Consider the following 19034-nt stretch of genomic DNA (forward strand, 5'->3'; position numbering starts at 1 on the left):
TAACATCCACGATTGATATAGCCTCCCCTACCAATATATCGGTAGGGGAGGCTATATATGTTCTACTGGCAAGTGTTTGCTTATAAGTTGGTGTCTTCCATTCAAACTGTGGGTTCCAACATTTTCCTAGCAAACAAAACAAGACCAAAAAGGGTTTTCGCCTGCTGGTCGGGTAATACACTTCCATTCAAAATGGAAGGCAAGAGTGGTTACCGATCATATCACTGGTGGTCAAACCTCAGGGCACAAACTGGGTATGTGTAATATGAAGTAATGACAAATACACTGGTAATTAACACCACTCTGCAGTTGTCCTCAGCCACATAAAATGCTCAGCCTCTTTTTTTTAGCCAAGTCAAGTGTTTTGATTTCATTTGGTTCTTGAATATTTGGGTTAGCAGTCCAAAATACTAGATTGAACTACTGGATTTACTACAGTTGGTCATTGTTATTAGTCATCTGTAAGCACTAATAGCTTGTTTTTCTGCCCCCAGATAATCAAAATTCAGTTGATATTGAAGAAGGAAACCGATCGATTATATAGGATATAGTTACTGTAAAATAAGTTCTTTGAACCAGGTAATGTCCTCCGAAATAATTTGATTTAAACATCTTAATCAAGTAAGGTGCTATGCATCTTAGACTGTTGACCAAATGACTATATAGTAGGCTACTTAACCTGGTCATTGTGATCCTCTTGGTCAGATTTGTCTGTATTCCTTTATGATACTAAAGAAAATGTTGCTTTTTCAGAGTAACAAGCATAATAGTTTCTGGTGGCAGCAGATGGTGGAAGAAGTGACAGGCAATAAAAAAGGAGGGGGGGAAGGAATGGAAAAATCACTTCCAACATGTTTATACTCCTCGGAGTAAGGGAGGGGAACAGGAAGCAATGAAGCTGGTGGGGAATGTGCTTCACGTTAACAAGAAAATGCAGATGAGTGATGCCAGGGAACTTTAAATGTTCCTCCTGCAGCTGGAGGCGAAGACCTGGTGAGCTGGTTTCCAGTGCTAATGAAACATATCCATTATAATGTGCTGGAAGTTCATCCAAATGAGAAAATCAATTTAAAAGTCGACAGTAAATTTTTACATGAATTTCCGGTTAAAATACAGCACATATTGATTATAATAGGCAATAAGCCCAATCCTTCTTTTTGCATGTTTGAGGTGGAAACAAACTGCAGGCAGCAGCCGTTCTGCTGCATGTTTCAAGCTGGTGGGACTAACAGATGGCAATAATGGGATTACAATAATCGGATTTTTAAAAGTGGCATATGTAATCTTAAACACCTACTGTAAAAACACAGTAATCTGATTAGAGACTCTTTGAAGAGAAGAATGCAGAAAGCATTTAGATAAAATTAATGAGACTTGATTTTGTTATAGCATTACTGGAAATCTCTTCACTCTGTTCAGCTGTGAAGCGGAAGAAAGCCTTCTTTCTTCCCCTGTTCAGTCGAGGTGTGGGATGCATTAGGAGATCATACAGCGCGGTGACGCCCCCAAGTGGAAATCAGCAGCATTACAGCATCAGTTCAAGATAAAAAATAGCTCAGTTTCGCTTTCCAATCATCAGAAATGATACCGAAGTTTTCCTCCTCACATGTAGCTGTAGTCAGGCTGCGCTTTGGTCTCACAGGTGGAAGTTAACGCAGGCAGAGCTCGGAAACGATGGCGACAGAAATACTGAGAATGATCTGCGCCGGCCAAGGAGCAGTCAACACGGAGGATTTAGTGTATAATCTGTTTTCCGGCGATCCCACGAAGTTGTCGGAGATCATTTCGAACCGAGAGAAATTTGCTCGGTGTTGTCCAAACGGACAGGAGAAGGTGGTGGCCAGGACCCGCCTGAGACTTTGCAGAGCCAAAGACTGCCCGGGGACGTGCAGGGGTCTGCACCTGTGCAAAAACTTCCTCTTCGGATTCTGTGAGTTCAGCCAGCTCAGGTAAACATGCTGGACTTAAAGTAAATTATAGAGTTTATTGCATTGGAGTATTATTATTTCTGCACACTGTATCTGTATACAGAAAGCTGCATCTGACAGCTCAGGTGGAGGCAGGATTTCAAACTCTTTTATCGTGTAAACCTGATATCTGCATCGGTTGCTACTGACAACAAACAAGGTTTTGACACAATGGACTGAACCATGTTGTAATTGGGAGGAACACTATGCAATATTTGCCTTGGACATTGCCATACACCTGCCACATATATTGTAATAACTCAAATAACAGGAATAGAAATGAAGACACAAACAGATAAACAAGAGGAGCCTACAGAGAATTTATAGAGCTGTTCTTGAAAAAGCAAAACCAAAATCCCTTAGACATATTTTCTCTGATGTTTTTTTTTTATGTGCAGCTACAACATCAGCTTAGCTTAGCAGTTAGAAAAAAGAGTGGAAGTGAAAGGAAAATGGCTTTACAGTGTGTTTGGTTGAATTTTTTGTCTCAATTTTAAATGTTAAAGGGATTCTAGTTCTACCCAGCTATATATAAAAAGCTGGTATTGGACTAATCCCATTAAAACGTATGTCCCAAAACCTAAGTTTGACATTTATGTAATATTACTACCATGATTTATTAGGCTGTCATTTGATATAACCCTTTGGTTTTAAGCACTAACAGCCTCAAAAACAGCTGACTTTGTTCCAGACAGATAAGCTTTCATAATCATCCCACAGTGAGAGACATCAGCTCATTTAAATGTATTACACTGTTTTTATTTTTGGTTTGGGTTTTTTCTTCTTAACTGAGCAAATGGATGCTAGCACTCACAGTCATGAATCAGCTGTGTGGATTCTGTTACAACAGGAGGGGCTGCAGCTTCTCCCATGAGCTGACGTCTGAGCATAACCAAAGACTTCTGAGGGAGCATGAGCTGGAGAGCCTGAGCCGAGAGGAGCTGTGCACCCTGCTGCTGCAGAGTGACCACACACTCCTTCCTGCTGTGAGTCTTACTACCGAGCACTCTTAAGTTGAATTTCAATCAATACTGGATCTGCTGATCAAGCAGCCTTTCTTTAGACACATTTTCTTGTCATGCTGATATCCAGCTCAACCTTCCCACCAACTTCACAAAATACAACAATATTAAAAAGCTTGAGAGAGTTTCTGTTGCAAACAAGTTAATAAGAAAATGATCCCACATTGACCGATGACCTCAGTAAAAATATTCCCAATACGTCTAGGATCTTGGGCACCAGTTTCACATTTTATTTATTTAGATAGCATTTTGCTAACTTTAATTTATCGAGCTTTTATTGCTGTGATAAAGCAAAGTATGGTTTTGGGTTATACCTACTTACATGTGGGTGCTACATGTCCTCAGTTGCTCAGTCAGATCCGCCTCTTGCTTATAGCTAGTTAACATAAATAATGGATATAACATTGGCCATATCCATCTTTTATATACAGGCTATGATTGTAACCATCTTTTCTTTTCTTCTCTCCATCAGATATGCTACAACTACAACAATGGTGATGAGAGTTCAGCAGGTGTCAGGATGGTGATGGTTGCAGGAGGCTCCACATCTGTGAGAACTACATCAGCCGTGAATGCAGCTGCTGGAAGAACCACGATTTTAATGCTCCACAGCCATTCAAAGCTTTGAAAGTTAGAGGCGTACCTGACACACTCTTTCAGTCCTTGAAGGCTGCTTATGCAAATAAACAGGCTTTGAGACTGGCTGGAACCAACAGGGAAGATAGAGTCCACAGAGGAAACTGCTCCAGTGGTGAAGTCTCTGCTAATGACAACAACACTGATGAAAACAGTCTTTTTGGTAAGAGCAAAAAGCGGCCACGCCATTGGGATAGAGGGAAACACGGTAACCCGGTCAACCGAGAAAACGCCCGTTTCTCAAGTGACATTCATGCAGCTGACGATGAAGCTGCAAAAGCCAACAAAGGGCACAACAAGAGACAGAGGACCATTAGAGGTAAATCTGGAAACACTTCTATGGGGAGATGAACTAAAACTGCTGTCTAAACAAGGTGTGTGAAATATCTCCTGTTTCTTTCAGATAAAACAGGGATCTGCATGCACTTCATTAAAGGTCACTGCAAACATGATGGTGAGAAAGTCATGGTTAGTAAGTGTTTGAGGCTTTAATGTAGTTCTTTCTTGACTTTGACCAGCTGTCTTTCTTCTTTCTCCTTAGATCGATGTTTTAAAGCTCATGACAAGATGCCGTACCGATGGCAGGTCCAAGATGGAGTCCAGTGGACTGATTTGCCCGACAATGAGACAATTGAGAGAGACTACTGTGACCCCAGTAACTCATACAGGTACTTACACAATTGAACTTCTTCAGAGATTTATTTTACACAATCTGTTACGGTTTGGAGGAGGACTCAAGCGCAGGACTCCGGGCTCAGATGCACACAAGAAAGATTTATTTACAATTCACCAGGTGTGTATACAAGAAGGTGCGGGGGTGGGGGGGGGGGGGGGGGGGGGGGTCCAGGGGAAAAGCACGCATTCTTAAATACAACGCACAAAGGAAACACACTTAACCCGACTTGCAGTAGCTTGGCTTCACTAATGCGTGGTAGACAACGATCCAGCGAGGAGCAGCAGTCACCTCCTGGCTTAAATGCTGATCATCTTCATGAGACCCAGGTGTCTCATCTCCCGAGGGCGTGAACCCACGGTGAGTCCGCCCCGGCGAGAGAGAAGAGGAGAGAGAGAGGAAGAGAGACAGTGCAGCTGATCCGCCTGGCCGTGACACAATCATCTCAATGTTTTTAGATAAAGTGGAACTATTAAGCTTTTCCATATTTTCTTTCATATATACACTGATAAAATAACAGATGCTCATTTTAAACTTTGACAAAGTTTAAAAAAATAATAATAATAATTTGAAACTTTAACATAATTGTAAAACAAAGAGAAAATATGAGGTGAGACAAGATTTTCTGTTGCTACAGGAAAATCCTTTCATTGAGTGTTTCAATGAACAAAGGTTTTGGTAGAACTGATGTTAATACTTTCTTGATTGTTTTTTTGCAGTAGTACCAGCCCGGCCGTGCACTTTGACACGATGACGTTTGGACAGAACAAAGTGCGTCGACTCTCGACAGAAAACTCGGTGATCGAGCCGACCTTCATCCACACCACCGAGTGGCTTTGGTACTGGCAGGATGGGAGTTGGAACATGTTTGCATCCGCTGTGAGTAACTACAGAGTGTTGACAGAAATTTTGGCAGATTGCTAAAAATTAACCCATAAGGACCCACAACATTTTTTTTTCAGGACAATTATGAGTGATGTCAATCATACAAAATGGACCACCTTTAACACACTTCTGAAGCTTTTTAAATAATAGCTCCAGAAAACTGTTTCTGGTTGTTAGTGATGATGTATGAACCCTGCTTTTGGGTCCAAACTTCTACTGTGTTCATTACATGTTTTAATGCTTCTCATCTTGTTCTGTTTAATCTGAACAAGCCCTTAAAAATACTCAGTGATCACTGTCGACCTCTCTGCATTTTTATTAGCACTGTTCATATGCAGCATGTTTTAAACGTGTGTGTATGTGAGAATGCGTGTGTCATGGGGGTGCATTTGTGTGACCTCCTGCTCACCAAAATGATCATAAAGCTGGAAGCTTACAACACAAGAAACAGATCTTTCATATAGGATGTATCTACAATAAAACCTCTCCCAGCACAGAGTGGCTGGAGAGGTGGTGAGACAAAGGAATGTCTTTGATCACACAGTTTGAATCAATGTAGAGATGGGAAGCATAAAAATGACAACATTTAACAATTCACTTTAACATTTCCCTCCTGTTTTGTTATTTTTATGCTCCAGATTATTCCTGTGTAGTATTTTCTCACTCCTTGTTTTTGACAGTGTCAGTGTAGATTTACATGTCACACAGCTCCTGCCGTCATTCACCTCCTATTGCAGCAAAGGTTCACCATTAATACATGTTCTAAACTACTATGTTCTTCCATCTCATACACAGTAAACTACATCCTGCAAGTAAACAAATGAATGTCAACAGTCAAACACGAAGAATCAACATTCTCAAATCATATGTCACTACAATCCAGCTGTATACAGGCATTCAAACACATCAGTTGATTTTACTGTTTGTCCATGTGAATCTCAGCTAACTTCAAAGCTGCAGCCTGGTCAACACTCCTCTTTATGACCCCTATCAACCCCCCAAATCTTCTCACTGTAGGCACCCTGTGGGGGTTAGAGTCAACTGGTGAATCATCTGCACTTACAACTCTTCTCCTTTCCTGTTGTCACTGCAGAAAAAGATTTTGTAAAGGAAATTGGATCAAGTTGTTTATGATCTTCTCCCCCCTTTTTGAGTCATGTCCACCCATGGCTCAAAACTTCAACCAGCTCAGAGAAGTTGACACGATGTAAATGTAGACAAAAGGCTCCTCTGTTTACATCTCTCCCTCGCAGAAGGCTTCTCTGCAGAGCATCAAATCTGCATGGCAAAGTGACACCTTTAGATGATCTTCATCCTTGGGAAAAGTGGTGTCAACTATCTCCCAGTCTCCTAGCATCTGTGCTTCACACAGAACCACAATTCCATCGCTGGTCCCCCGCTGCGCTGTCACTTTTGGAGCTTGGCACGCTCCCTTCATCCCTCAGTTTCTGTTCCAACGCGCTGACGATTTAAGGCAGAGCACGTCGTACACCTTAGTTGTCTTCTTCAACGTCAACGTCGAAACTTTATTTAAGATTTTGCTGTGCGAAGTCTCCTCATGACGATCTTCTGGAAGCCCAGTGGTGCAACCCACTGTGGTTTTTCAGCTGTCCTGCAGATGGTCCCTGCTTCTCACTGGTCCTCTTGAAGCGTCTCTCCTGGCCTCAGCTTCCATCTTGTCGACGCTCTTCCTTACTCGCTTCTCCTCATGGTACCTGCAAATTTAAAATTGACACTCTTCTTGTGCCACACGGCTCTCGTCATGTGTCAACTCCACACAATGAGACATGCACAAGAATGCTGCACATTCTCTTCTAAAAAAAATTCTCCAGGGTTTCCCTCTTGGAGCAGCTCCACTCCAAACCTGTAACCCTGTCAATACATTAGTCAGAGGTTAAACATTAAGATTGTTTAACTCCCAGCTGCACCCGGAGCCTGTATCCTAGAAGACAAAGTCTTTAAGTTAAAACAAACTCACATTTGCAACCAACTGTAGCATAAGATTAATAAAGTATTCAGCATCACAGAGACAAGTATAATTGCAGGGTTACTCTAAACTCATTAAACCCCTGATTTTTCCATAATTTGCTCCAAATCATTGAACATCTGCACTTCATTCCACATTGTAATCAGAATCAGAATCAGAATACTTTATTGATCCCTGGGGGAAATTATTTTTTGTTACAGTGACTGGACAGTGACTTTTCTTAAGTTTGTCACTCACCATGAGCTCAATAGTGGTCAGATAATAAGCCCCATGTAACTATTGAGTAACCACTGCACATCTGTTCAATCGTCACTTGTCTGTCTGTGCTGAATCCTTTACAAGCAGCTTTAAAGGAAAAACAAACATTAGCCAAACACACGGATCATCCTGGAGGTCGGGCCTAAGTCAACAGGTTCCAGAGGTGCTGTAAAAGGTCATAAAGTTAACACTCGGCTGTAAAAAACAGAAGTAACACTGGTTTCAACACAGTATCACACTGTATTCACATCTTCCCCTGTAATTTTCAACATTTTCTCAACAACACAGTGTAATTTCATCACCAACACACAGCCTGTAACCACAGTTTTCTTGACACACAAAATCTCAGTAATCCTGTGGTAGAAAAACATTACTAAGTTGTGTGTCCTGCTGTAAATCACATGATCAAATCACATGATTAACCCTCTGCTGTAGAAAAGAAATGTAAATGTTAGTGCTGCGCAGGTGTATACACTCTTTCTCACAGTGATCTCTGTGAGCAACACAAGGTGATGAATAACACACCTTTGGTAAATTCAAAAACATCCAGAAAAATTACAACTAAAAAGGTTAAATTTGCAGAGTTCACATAGTCATGTGACCCAAGTTTCCTCCTGTGGTGTCCTCCTGCTCCTGCAACAAGAGGCACACACAGAGATACATCCACTCCTTTGTCATCTGAATGGGGTAACCTTGAATAGTGGTGTCAGTCAGTCTTGTCAGCTTTTACCAGTCAGTCAGTTCCCCATTTTTTTATTTTCACTCATTATTCATTCATCGATTGTTTCTTTTTTTCTTTGCTGATAGTGGAACCTATCGTCGCATTTTGTTTCCACCCTCAGCAAAATGATGACATTTCAAAAAGAAACAGAATTTAGACTGGATTACCTCGCTGAATCCTTTTAGAAAGGGACTCGCTTCCTAATTGTCCCAAACAAGTGGCTTTCTCCTGAGCCCGTTCTAATTTTGGAGAAACTCACTTTGCAACCGTTCGCAACAACATGTTGTAGTTCTCCCTATTCAAACGTTCAGATCCTCTTAGATGAGAGAGAATATTAAACAAAACTTTCAGTGCACTATGAAAGTAACAAAATAAAAAGTAAGGGGGGGATCATACCAAACCTAATTGGCAGGCTCAACCTTGCAACAAAAGACAAATCATCAGCTAGTTTGATCTCAAACATTCATCCAATCAGCCACACACAACACACAGCATAACCCTGTTGTCTCATCACATAATGAGTTTCTTCTCATGTAACCAAATGTGTGCCATGTTAAAACTTCTTCACACACCAGAAACTCAACAATCAGCTCACTCAGTCAAAACCTCTCATCAGCATTCTGTTTTCTCCCTATGATGCAATCATTTGTCCTCCTATAATATTCAGTCCACTAGTCTATGTATCACTTTTCATCTTACTAGTGACTTGGACAAGATGACAAACAGAATCTCATGCTTAAGATGCTTTCTGGTCTTCATGAGTGTCATTGTATGTGTATGTGGGGTTGGTATGGTTAATGCTGTTTGTGTGTGTGTTTTTTTGTGTACCTTTCTCATTTTGTAGTCCAGACTCCTTCTCAATTTTCCCACTTAAAGCAGTTTCCTTTTTTCCCAGGATTGCTTACCCAAATTTTGATTTCCCACACTAAACGACAGCCTTCCTCTGTGTGCTCACCTGCTCCTCTCACTCCGTTCTCCTCTCCCACGTTGCAGTCCAATGGCAGACAGTTCTCTTCAGCTTTGTCCTGTGTTTTCCCACTGTCTCATCTTGCCATTTTACTCCAAACGTGGCAAATGTCACTCAGACAGTCTCCTCAAAAGTCATCTTCACACACAGTGAAGTTGCAGCTTGCTGGAAACGTATCTCCATCCATCCATGCTGATGCTGTTTGCACACACTGCAGCTGGACCTCTCTGCTCAGGACTCTGTTGTTGTAAAAATTACAACATTTAACAATTCACTTTAACTATTTCCTTTGCCTTGTTTGGTATCATCCTTTTCAGCACAACCTCACGTGTCTGAATTTACAGTTATGTTTTCATTTTGACATACTTTATTAACACAATTGATCTAAAATCAGACAAAAAACATAAAATCCGAGTAGAAAAAGTTATATTTTTTACTGTAACAACCAAAAACATGTTTATCGAATCATATTTCATAACTTTAAAAACAAATATAAATTGTCAGTTTTAAAATCATATGCACAAGTTTTGCAAACAAAGTTATTTGCAGCCTTTACCCTTTTTTAAATAACCATTTCAAACTATTTACAGAACAATCAGGTGTTCTCATTCAATAAGATGCCACACAAACTATTTGTGCCACTCCAAATATTTCTGTCCACTATAAAGGAAACATCACAGCCTGATACCTGCAGGTCTGACATAAGGTCATAACCAGAGAGGGCTCGCTGCGCTGTCCTTAGACAGTAAACGTGACGAAACTATTCGGGAAAAACGCCGCGTATATATAGTTTGTCATGACTCTGGTTTTACGTGGCCTAGCAACACAATTTAAAAACTGGTATATATCACCTTGTTGCTTTGTCATCTTAAAGTGGTAATATGTCTGCATTTATAAATTAGATAGAAGCTATCTGCAAACCTTAGCCAATCTCTCTGTGAGTGATTAGAGTCAGTCCAAGTCTGACTGCAACTGGTTTCAGTAAGTTTGCCTCCTGTCAGACAACCTTGCGCTCAAACGTGGTCACAAGTGTGCAACATCCTCAAGCTCTGGGCAAAAATGTATTCACTACAAGTTGTAGTTGGTCACAGAATATGAATAAATAAATCAATAAATCACCAGGCAGCCACCAATTTTTACTCCAGTCTTATTTTTACTTGCGTGATAAGCCACGCTGTCAAGCTAAGTGTGTCCAGTGTTGGATGATCGTCAGTTGAATGTAAACACGAGGGTCCATGAAACCAGCTCTCTTGTTCATAGTATTTCCAGAATATATTACCATGCTAAATATTACGATACTATGGTGTATCAATTTTTCCCTCCCTATGGTTGGCAGTTGTCCTTTTCTTATGAACTGTTCATTGTTCATATGCCGATGCAGGTTTCCTTCAAGGTTAAAAACACCTTTACTGTTCTCACTTTGCAGATTGGTGGACACGAAGCAGCAGACATCAACAGTGCAAAGCTGGAGGAGAAGTTTCTGGCCAATGATAAAGACGTGGTGGAGTTCACTGCTGGTTCACACTCATATTCACTCAGTTTCCAAGGTAAACAAAGAATAGGGAACCATGCATACTTCTGCATGTTAAAATATAAAATCAGCTTTATAATTGTTGTGCAAGTTTAAACTTTTTTGCCCCTCAGACATGATGCAGACAAACAAGCGTTACGGCACCAAAAGGCCTGTTTGTAGACGGCCACGGTTTGTCTCTGCTGCAGATGCCCTAAAAAAGAAAGTCAGGTATGTCATCCCCGAAACAGCTCCACCAGACTTCCTTACTTTTTTCTAAATTCATTAGATACTTGAACTTTCTTGTCATCTTTATTCCAGTTGGAGATGGGATTTGATTTTTACACCAAGATCTCTAGAGACCAGCATATTGTCTTGAATCTAACGTAATTTCTATTCAATACTGATAGGTAACCATGCCAAAGTACTGATATTGCCTTGGTCTTTAGAGTCAAACAAAGCTCACTAACCAAAAGCAAACAAATAAAAAACAATATTGTTGTTGTAGCGTACAGCTTCATAAAGCTTGACAAGAGCTGATGCTGGATCCAGGAAAGTTGTAAACTTAATTTTAAACAAAAATAAAATTGGCCTTGTTTTTTCAACTTCTATAAAAATGACATCATTAAAGTAAATTTGAATTTCTCTCTGCAGAAGGTCTTCAGTTCAAAGCTCCACTTCAATACCAAAAACCTGGGACAACACACAGATCCCTCAAACAGGATGCTCGGTATTGTAAAAAACATAAAATATAACTATTCTGTTGTAAGTCACACTCTTAAATTTAGATGTTTTCGAAATTAATTGTATTCTAATAATATTAATAACAGAAGTGAGCAAGTAAATTTACTGACAAATAGACATGAGGACAAAATGGTGTTGGCGTTGAAGATGCGAAGCTTTTCATTGGACGGGATGAATTCATTTATTAGAAGGACAGCTCATAAAAACGAGTTAGAAGCAGAAAAAGACAGTTTCATACGAGGTTTTCTGCTTCTTCATGTTCGTTCACTTGAAGGTTTTATTCCTGTTTTTTATGGGGTCTTTTTTTCTTGTGACAAATTCTTAAATAATTTGAAAATGAATGAAGTGCAGCCGTCTGGCTAATCTGCCGTGAGAACAGAGTTTCTGTTGCAAATGGTGTAGGAGAAGAAAAAAACCAGTTTTTAAAAAACGTTAAGTAGCAATTTATTCAAAGTAAACAAGCTAAAACATACAATTTAGCATTGCTAGGCATTTATTTCTTTTTTGTAAACAAAAGTACTTTAGTATTTTTGAATAGGCTAAAAAAAGTATATTACATTAGGGCAGCCTAATTATTATTTCATTATTATTAAGAAACACATTAGCTGATTGCTGTTAAGCATTGGGATGGCAATTTGTCCCTATTCGATTCAATTTAATTTAGTTTTATTTTATTTATATAGCACAAAAAAGTCACCTTAAGGCATTTTATATATTAAGTTAAAACCTTCCAATAACACAGAGAAAACCTCAACAATCAGACAACCCCCTAAGAGCAGTGTTGGGGAGTAATGGAATACATGTACCGCCGTTACGTATTTAAAATACAAAATATGAGTAACTGTATTACTGTTTATAAAGGTGGTATTCAGAATACAGTTACTTTGCTAAAATAAATGGATTACACTGCGTTACTTTCCTGTTTCATATGTTAGGCTGTCCCCTCTCTATTTTTGGTAATTCCACGCCGGTGGAAACCCAAACAAAACCCGCATTAAGAGGCTCAAACGTCTCATTCTCGCGTCTCATAGTCACGTGAAGAAATATTTTTTTAAATGATTTAATATGAAGGCAACAGGCAGAGTGTTGCAGGCATCGCCCTAAAGAATGTAGCTTCATGGGCAGTGTAGTCCGTGCTACAGGGAGAATGGACTGTCATACCCGTTATGTGTCTGTGAGCGCGAGGAGGGAGAAAAAGGAAAAGTACGAGCTGTCATCGAGCAGAAACAGGAGCTGGAAGCATGTAAATATAATAATAACCACTGCAGCCAAAAAGAGAGCCTGACGAGCCCAGCTGTAAGTAAGCTGTTAAGACTCGACTGTGTTCGTGTTTTCCTCCGAAACAATAAGTTCGGTTGGAGCAGCCTTCCAACGCCTCTCTCTGTCTTTCGCTAGCAAAGTTGACCCAGACAACAAAGTAAAGCTAGTTTTCATCTACGAGCCCGACACGTACCCGACGTATTAGCCAGAGGTCCCTTTACTACGGTTCGGAGCCGCTGACCTGTTTTATATACGTGTGGAATAGTTTTCTATACGAGATCGCTGCAAAAAGTGCAGCCTTACCTAATGTCCACCTACTGTTACTCATTTATATTAAGATTTAAACATCTAGTTGGTGTTGGTATGGCGAGTAACCTTCAGTAATAAATCACCCAGCAATAGTACATTCATGTAGTTGTAAAAAAGCATGATAATATATTAAGTAATCCAAAGTATTCAGAATACATTACTCTCATTGAGTAACGTAATGGAATACGTTACAAGATACAATATGTAATCTGTAATCTGTAGTGGAATACATTTTAAAAGTAACCTTCCCAACACTGCCTATGAGCGAGCACTTGGCAACAGTGGGAAGGAAAAAAACTCAGTTTTAACTGCGGGCTCAGAGAGGGGCGGGGCCATCTGCCATGAGCAATTGGGGGTGAGAGGAAAAGCAGAGAGCAGAGCACTTGTTATTTTTCGTTGTCATTGTGAATAAAAATATTTAATGTGCCTGTTTTTTTTTCATACAGCGAATCTCACTCCAGCTCAGCTCAGAAGAATTTAAGGAGGCTGAAGCTCTTTTCTATAAAACCATGAAAGACTGTGACATCATCAACATTGAGAGGATTCAGAACAAAGCTCTATGGGAAGCCTTTCAGTTGTACGTATTTCATTTAATGTGCACCCATCTTTCACTGTGAGTATAAAGTTACTGTACCACTGCTGCCAGCTAAAGTGAGGTTATGGTTGTGTAACTGATATGACTGAGCTTTTTATTAAAGTGTATATAGTATTACCAGCTGTCAGTTCGCTGAGGTTTGCAGGCATTCATTTATGCACCGCTCTGTTAAAGCCCTGCATTTCATTCAGGATTCATTCAGAGATGGCCTCACATTTGAACAGTGATGGGAATAACAATGTTCTAAGTAACGGCGTTACTTTTTTCAGTAACGAGTAATATAACTAATTACTGCTACCTATCATTACAACGCCGTTACTAAAATGCGGTGTTACTATTTTTCAACAAACAGACGGTTGAAGCTGTGTTCAGGTTACCGCACCTTATATCAGTTGCACGGAAGTAGCTGTAAGTAATCTGGACGCTACAGCTTTGAGCAGCTGTGCGCGCTCAGATTACTTACTTTTTGGCAAAACACCTGGAGCTAAGTGGGCAAAACAATCGCATGAGTGCTGCTGCTTGACTGAGGAAGAATGAAGTAGTCGTAGTAAGCCAATCACACGACTACTTCAAGATGACAAAGCAACAAGGTGATATATACCAGTTTTTAAATTGTGGTGATAGGCCACGTAAAACCAGAGTCATGATAAACTATATATACGCGGCATTTTTTCCTCAATAGTGTCGTCACGTTTACTGTCTAAGGACAGCGCAGCGAGACCTCTCTGGTTATGACCTTATGTCAGACCTGCAGGTATCAGGTGTGATGTTCTTCTTTATAGTGGATAGAAATATTTGAAGTGGCACAAATAATTTGTGTGGCATCTTATTGAATGGAGAACACCTGATTGTTATGTAAATAGCTTGAAATGGTTATTTAAAAAAGGGTAAAAGGTAAATGGCTGCAAACTGCAGCAACAATTTTGTTGTTTGCAAAACTTGTGCGTATGATTTTAAAATTTACAATTTATACTTGCATTCAAAGTTATGAAATATGATTCATTAAACATGTTTGTGGTTGTTACAGTAAAAAAGATAACTTTTTCTACTCAGAGTTAATGTTTTTATCTGATTTTAGATCAATTGTGTTAATACAGTATGTCAAAATGAAAACGTAACTGTAAATTCCAACATGTGAGGTTGTGCTGAAAAGGATGAGACCAAACAAGGCAAAGGAAAGAGTTTTTCAAGGTGAAATGTAGAGGGAGAATTGAAAGTAGTCAAAAACAGCCAATAATGCTCTAAAATTAAACATTTTTTTTAAAGTAACGCAATAGTTACTTTTCCTAGTAATTAATTACTTTTAGAATCTTGTAACTCAGTTACTTTTTTGAAGAAGTAATTAGTAACTATAATTAATTACTATTTCAAAGTAACTTGCCCAACACTGCATTAGACTGTAGAATACTTTGGTATACAGAGTTCATGGTTGACTCAGTGACTCCAAGGTGCTCAGGTCCTGTTGTGTAAAAGACCAAACAAACCCAAATCGCCGCGCCTCCACCACCGAGCTTGAAAGCTGGTATGAGGTGTTTGTGCAGAGACTCTGTTTGATGTGCACTGTGGCCAGACATCTCCGCTTTGGTGTCATCTTTCTGAAGGACATTATTCCAGAAATCTTGTGGTTTGTTCAGATGCAATTTTGCAAACCTGAGCTGAACATTTAAGCTATATTTTCAGAAACAGAAGCTGCGTCTGTTGTTTATACAGCATTTAGCTGCATTTAGCATTCAATGTTATCCTGCTTTCCACTTGTGGCTACAGAGACTGCTGCTGCAGATGTATATAGTATGTATACTGTAGATGTCTATAGTATATTTATTCACTTTATATTCCCGCACTTACTGTACATGTACCAGTTAGAGTTAGTTTTTTCCTGCCTCCTATTTCAAGGCAGAAAAATCAAATGAAGAGCAAAAACAGAGATGGAAAGGTGATGGAGAAAAAGCTTTTTCATGGCACTGACTCCAAAGATGTAGACGCCATCTGCCACCACAACTTTGACTGGAGAATCTGTGGAACTCATGGAACGGCTTATGGGAAAGGTGAGTTAAAACGGTTATTGAATATTCAAATTATGTTTTCAGAAAAAATACGTTTAAAATCAAAAATTCCAAACATTCTCATTTCAATCTTGCAGTCTTTTCTGTGACACCCTTGGGTGCTGGGAAGTGATACTTTAAAAAAAATAAACCAAAGGCTTTGTTTGTCTCTGTTTATCACTGAAGAAAATAATGCGTAGCCCTTTGTCTTTTCCCACAAATAAAGTTTTGATAATTGTATCTTTTGGTGTCTAAACACAGGTAGTTACTTTGCCCGTGATGCCAGTTACTCCCACAACTACACCGGAGACACTGATGTGAGAGCCATGTTCATCTCACGGGTGCTGGTGGGAGACTTCACCATAGGGTCCTCTGATTATCGCCGACCTCCTTCCAAGGATGGAGGGGGCATAAACTTCTATGACAGCTGTGTGAATGATGTAATGAACCCCTCCATATTTGTGGTGTTTGAGAAGCAGCAGATCTACCCCGAGTACCTGATACAGTACAAGACCACAAACCTACTTAATCAAAGTACTAATAATTCTTGTGTCATTGCTTAACAAAAGTGGTGTAAAAGGGGGTAGGCAGTGTCTTGAAATGGAAATTTTATTTTGAAGGAGCTTAATAGAGTTTGTGCTGAATAATTTAATCATATGCAAACACATACCTGAAAGCAAAAAAGCACAAAAAAATCTTATGTAGAGATAAATATAAAAAAAGAAGCAGTAGATATTAATGACAGATATGTTCACAATAGAAAAGAACTCTTACTTACTTCCAGACGATTAGAAAATGTGAATTGTGAGCTGGTCTGTAGTTAATGTAGATTAACAGTTTATGATTAATTAGCTTCTCAGTCAGATGATATTAAAACATTTTAGGTTAAATTCAAATGATGGGGAAACCTTGATGAAATTACTGAATGATGAATGATTTATATTTTTACATTTTCCTGTTGCACTTTATTATTTCTATTTCTGTTTTTGTTGTTTTGATGCTGAAGTTTTTCCACCTTGACCAAATGTAAAATGATTTTCTACAAATTGCCAGCATTTCCTCTCACTTTGTATTTATGAGCATATTGAAGATGAAGAAAAAGGTTGGCACGATCCCATTTGCTGAGGTGTTGTTTATAGAAAACAGACCAGCCTTTATACAGAATAATTAAAAAACAGCAGGACTGAGTTAACCTTATCAGAAGAAAAAACCAAGTGCTTTCCTCATGATTATCTTCGGAGGTTTTATATGTCTGCCACATTTAGTGTTAATTATGCAAACAAATCATAAAATGTCAATTAATGATAAAGGACGCTGTCAGATTAGACCATTAGAGTCAGAAATTCTTATAATGACTTGTCCGAGACACATGATGGATTATGTGTTGGTGCCTGATGGTAGCAACAAGAAGCAGGGACCAACTTTTGAGAACATGAATAGAAACAAACAGCAGCTCTGTGTTTGGAAAAACCTAAAAAAAAAAGAGAAAAATATTAAAAGGGAAGCTCAAAGACGATGCTGTGGTGGCTCTTAATCTCTTTAAGATCGTCCCATTGTGCACTACAGAGCGCACACCACTGCTCTTGGAGTCACGAAAACATAAAGGTTGCGTTAAAACTTGATATCTGATATAGCATTACACTTCTTTCAACTCAGACAAAGTCCATTGCACTACTTTCAAGCACTTTGCAACCTGTCCTCTAATTTGGTCATTTCTTCTGGATGCATTTCTCTTGCTTGTATATATTTATTTTGTCGTATGTACTCCTTTTGTCTGTTTTTTATTCTTGCCGTCCTACTGTTTCTATTTTTATTTCATGCACAGTTGATGTGGAGAACCCACAATTTGTTTTGTACATGCACAAAGAAAATAAAAGGCTATTCTATTCTAAAAAGGAGGCATGCCTAACTGGCATCATTTAGTTATCAACTATGATGGTAACGTCAAATGAATTCAGCTATGTTGCAACTGCAAGCAACAAAGTTGCAAAACACACAACAGTCCTGGGAACTGTTGGCTAACACATGGAGGTCTGTGCCACTTTTTAAGAATCATCAGTGACCCACTGCCAAAGTGATCACGCTGGATGATGTTTGCTGCAATGGCTCCAGACTCTAAGTCGTGTGCTCAGTGTGAGAAAGTGGTGACAGCAGCAGCAGATTTGTCAAATGCTAGAAAGGCGATAATGCATAATGTATATTGAATCATGCTGAGTATGCACAGGTGGCGATGCCTGATTATTAATGTCACCGATGTTGGGTCCTTACTTAAATAATGTCTTTCACATTACTCCTTACTTTTCCTAAAATGATGCAGTACCTCACTTAATTACTTTACTGGAGAAAGTAATTGGTTAGCCATTTCACGCTCCTGCACTGTCTGTCACGATCCTGGGTCTTTTGACCCAGCGTTTTGAGTTTCAGTTTATTTTGATGTTTATGGTTAAGTTCATTAGGTTATCTAAGTTCATTTGCTTATTAGTTTCCCCTTGTGTTTTCAACCCCTGTTAAGTCTCCCTTGCCCTTCATATGTTTCATGTCTGTGTGTGTAATGTGTGTATGTGTTAGTCACCATAGGGAAATAGTTCCTCTGCATTTAACCCATTCACCCAGTGAAGCAGTGGGCAGCCACCAATGCATCATTATCATCATTATGTTCATGTGTGTCAGCTGTTTTCCCCATGTGTTCCGACTTCCCTCATTAGCCTCCTGTGTGTATTTAGTCAGTGTGTTTTCAGTCATTCCTTGTCTGCGTCATGTCTTCAGGTATCCATGTCAGTTCACCATGTTTAAGGTTTTTTTTTTTCCCCCATGTTTTAGTTTTAGTTCACCCAGTTTAGGTTATTGTTTAATTTCATGCATGCCCTTTGATTGCATTTATTTTGCCAGCCTTAATGTGGTTGAAATTATAAATATTTAAACTGCTGGGAAGACTGAAGAAGCATTTAAAACCGTTGCAAAGATTATATTATAGGAAGGCCCAACTACAGAGCTCCGGGTATAACTCAGGCTTAGATGAGAGTACTTTACACTCTCATGTCACACTTGTAGTTGGAAGCAACTATGAGGCTAGAACACTGGGCTCAATGGTCAAGAAAGCGCTGAGCTTGACCTGGGAGGCCACGGACGCACCAAACGCTTGGAAGGCAGTGGAAGTAGACATGTGGTATGTTGCGTTTTCCTCAGAGGAGTAAAACAAACCCGAAGAGGATTCACCCATGGAAGAAAGAGGACAGATCATACCGACACACAAAGACTCTGGTAGCCCCAATCCTGGGTTTCAGCACCACTGATGCACGGCAGACACGACCACATGTTTGCACTTTTCAGTACACTTCTTTATTGTGGCTGTCAACTTACACACGCTGCTGCAGCTTTGCAGCGGATGCACATATTTCAAGATTTTCAAGAGCTTGGCTTCCCAAGTCCCTGATTTGGGAGTTGAAAACAAAGTGAGA

The 19034-nt window shown here is 39.5% G+C and overlaps 1 pseudogene across 1 annotated transcript; it reads left to right on the top strand.

The window, feature by feature from the left end:
* The first annotated feature begins 1611 nt into the window (after positions 1–1611).
* Positions 1612–16226, top strand: LOC146615430 (protein mono-ADP-ribosyltransferase PARP12-like; annotated as a pseudogene). Its single transcript, XR_014907001.1, has 12 exons — positions 1612–1949; positions 2818–2953; positions 3462–3944; positions 4029–4079; positions 4167–4293; positions 5018–5177; positions 10543–10663; positions 10761–10857; positions 11281–11356; positions 13386–13516; positions 15428–15579; positions 15838–16226. The product of XR_014907001.1 is annotated as a protein mono-ADP-ribosyltransferase PARP12-like (transcript).
* Positions 16227–19034: the final 2808 nt, after the last annotated feature.

The sequence above is a fragment of the Diplotaxodon limnothrissa genome, linkage group LG17, assembly GCF_057381915.1.
Source record: "Diplotaxodon limnothrissa isolate DT_005_m linkage group LG17, D_limnothrissa_male_GT1.1, whole genome shotgun sequence".
Taxonomy (NCBI): domain Eukaryota; kingdom Metazoa; phylum Chordata; class Actinopteri; order Cichliformes; family Cichlidae; genus Diplotaxodon; species Diplotaxodon limnothrissa.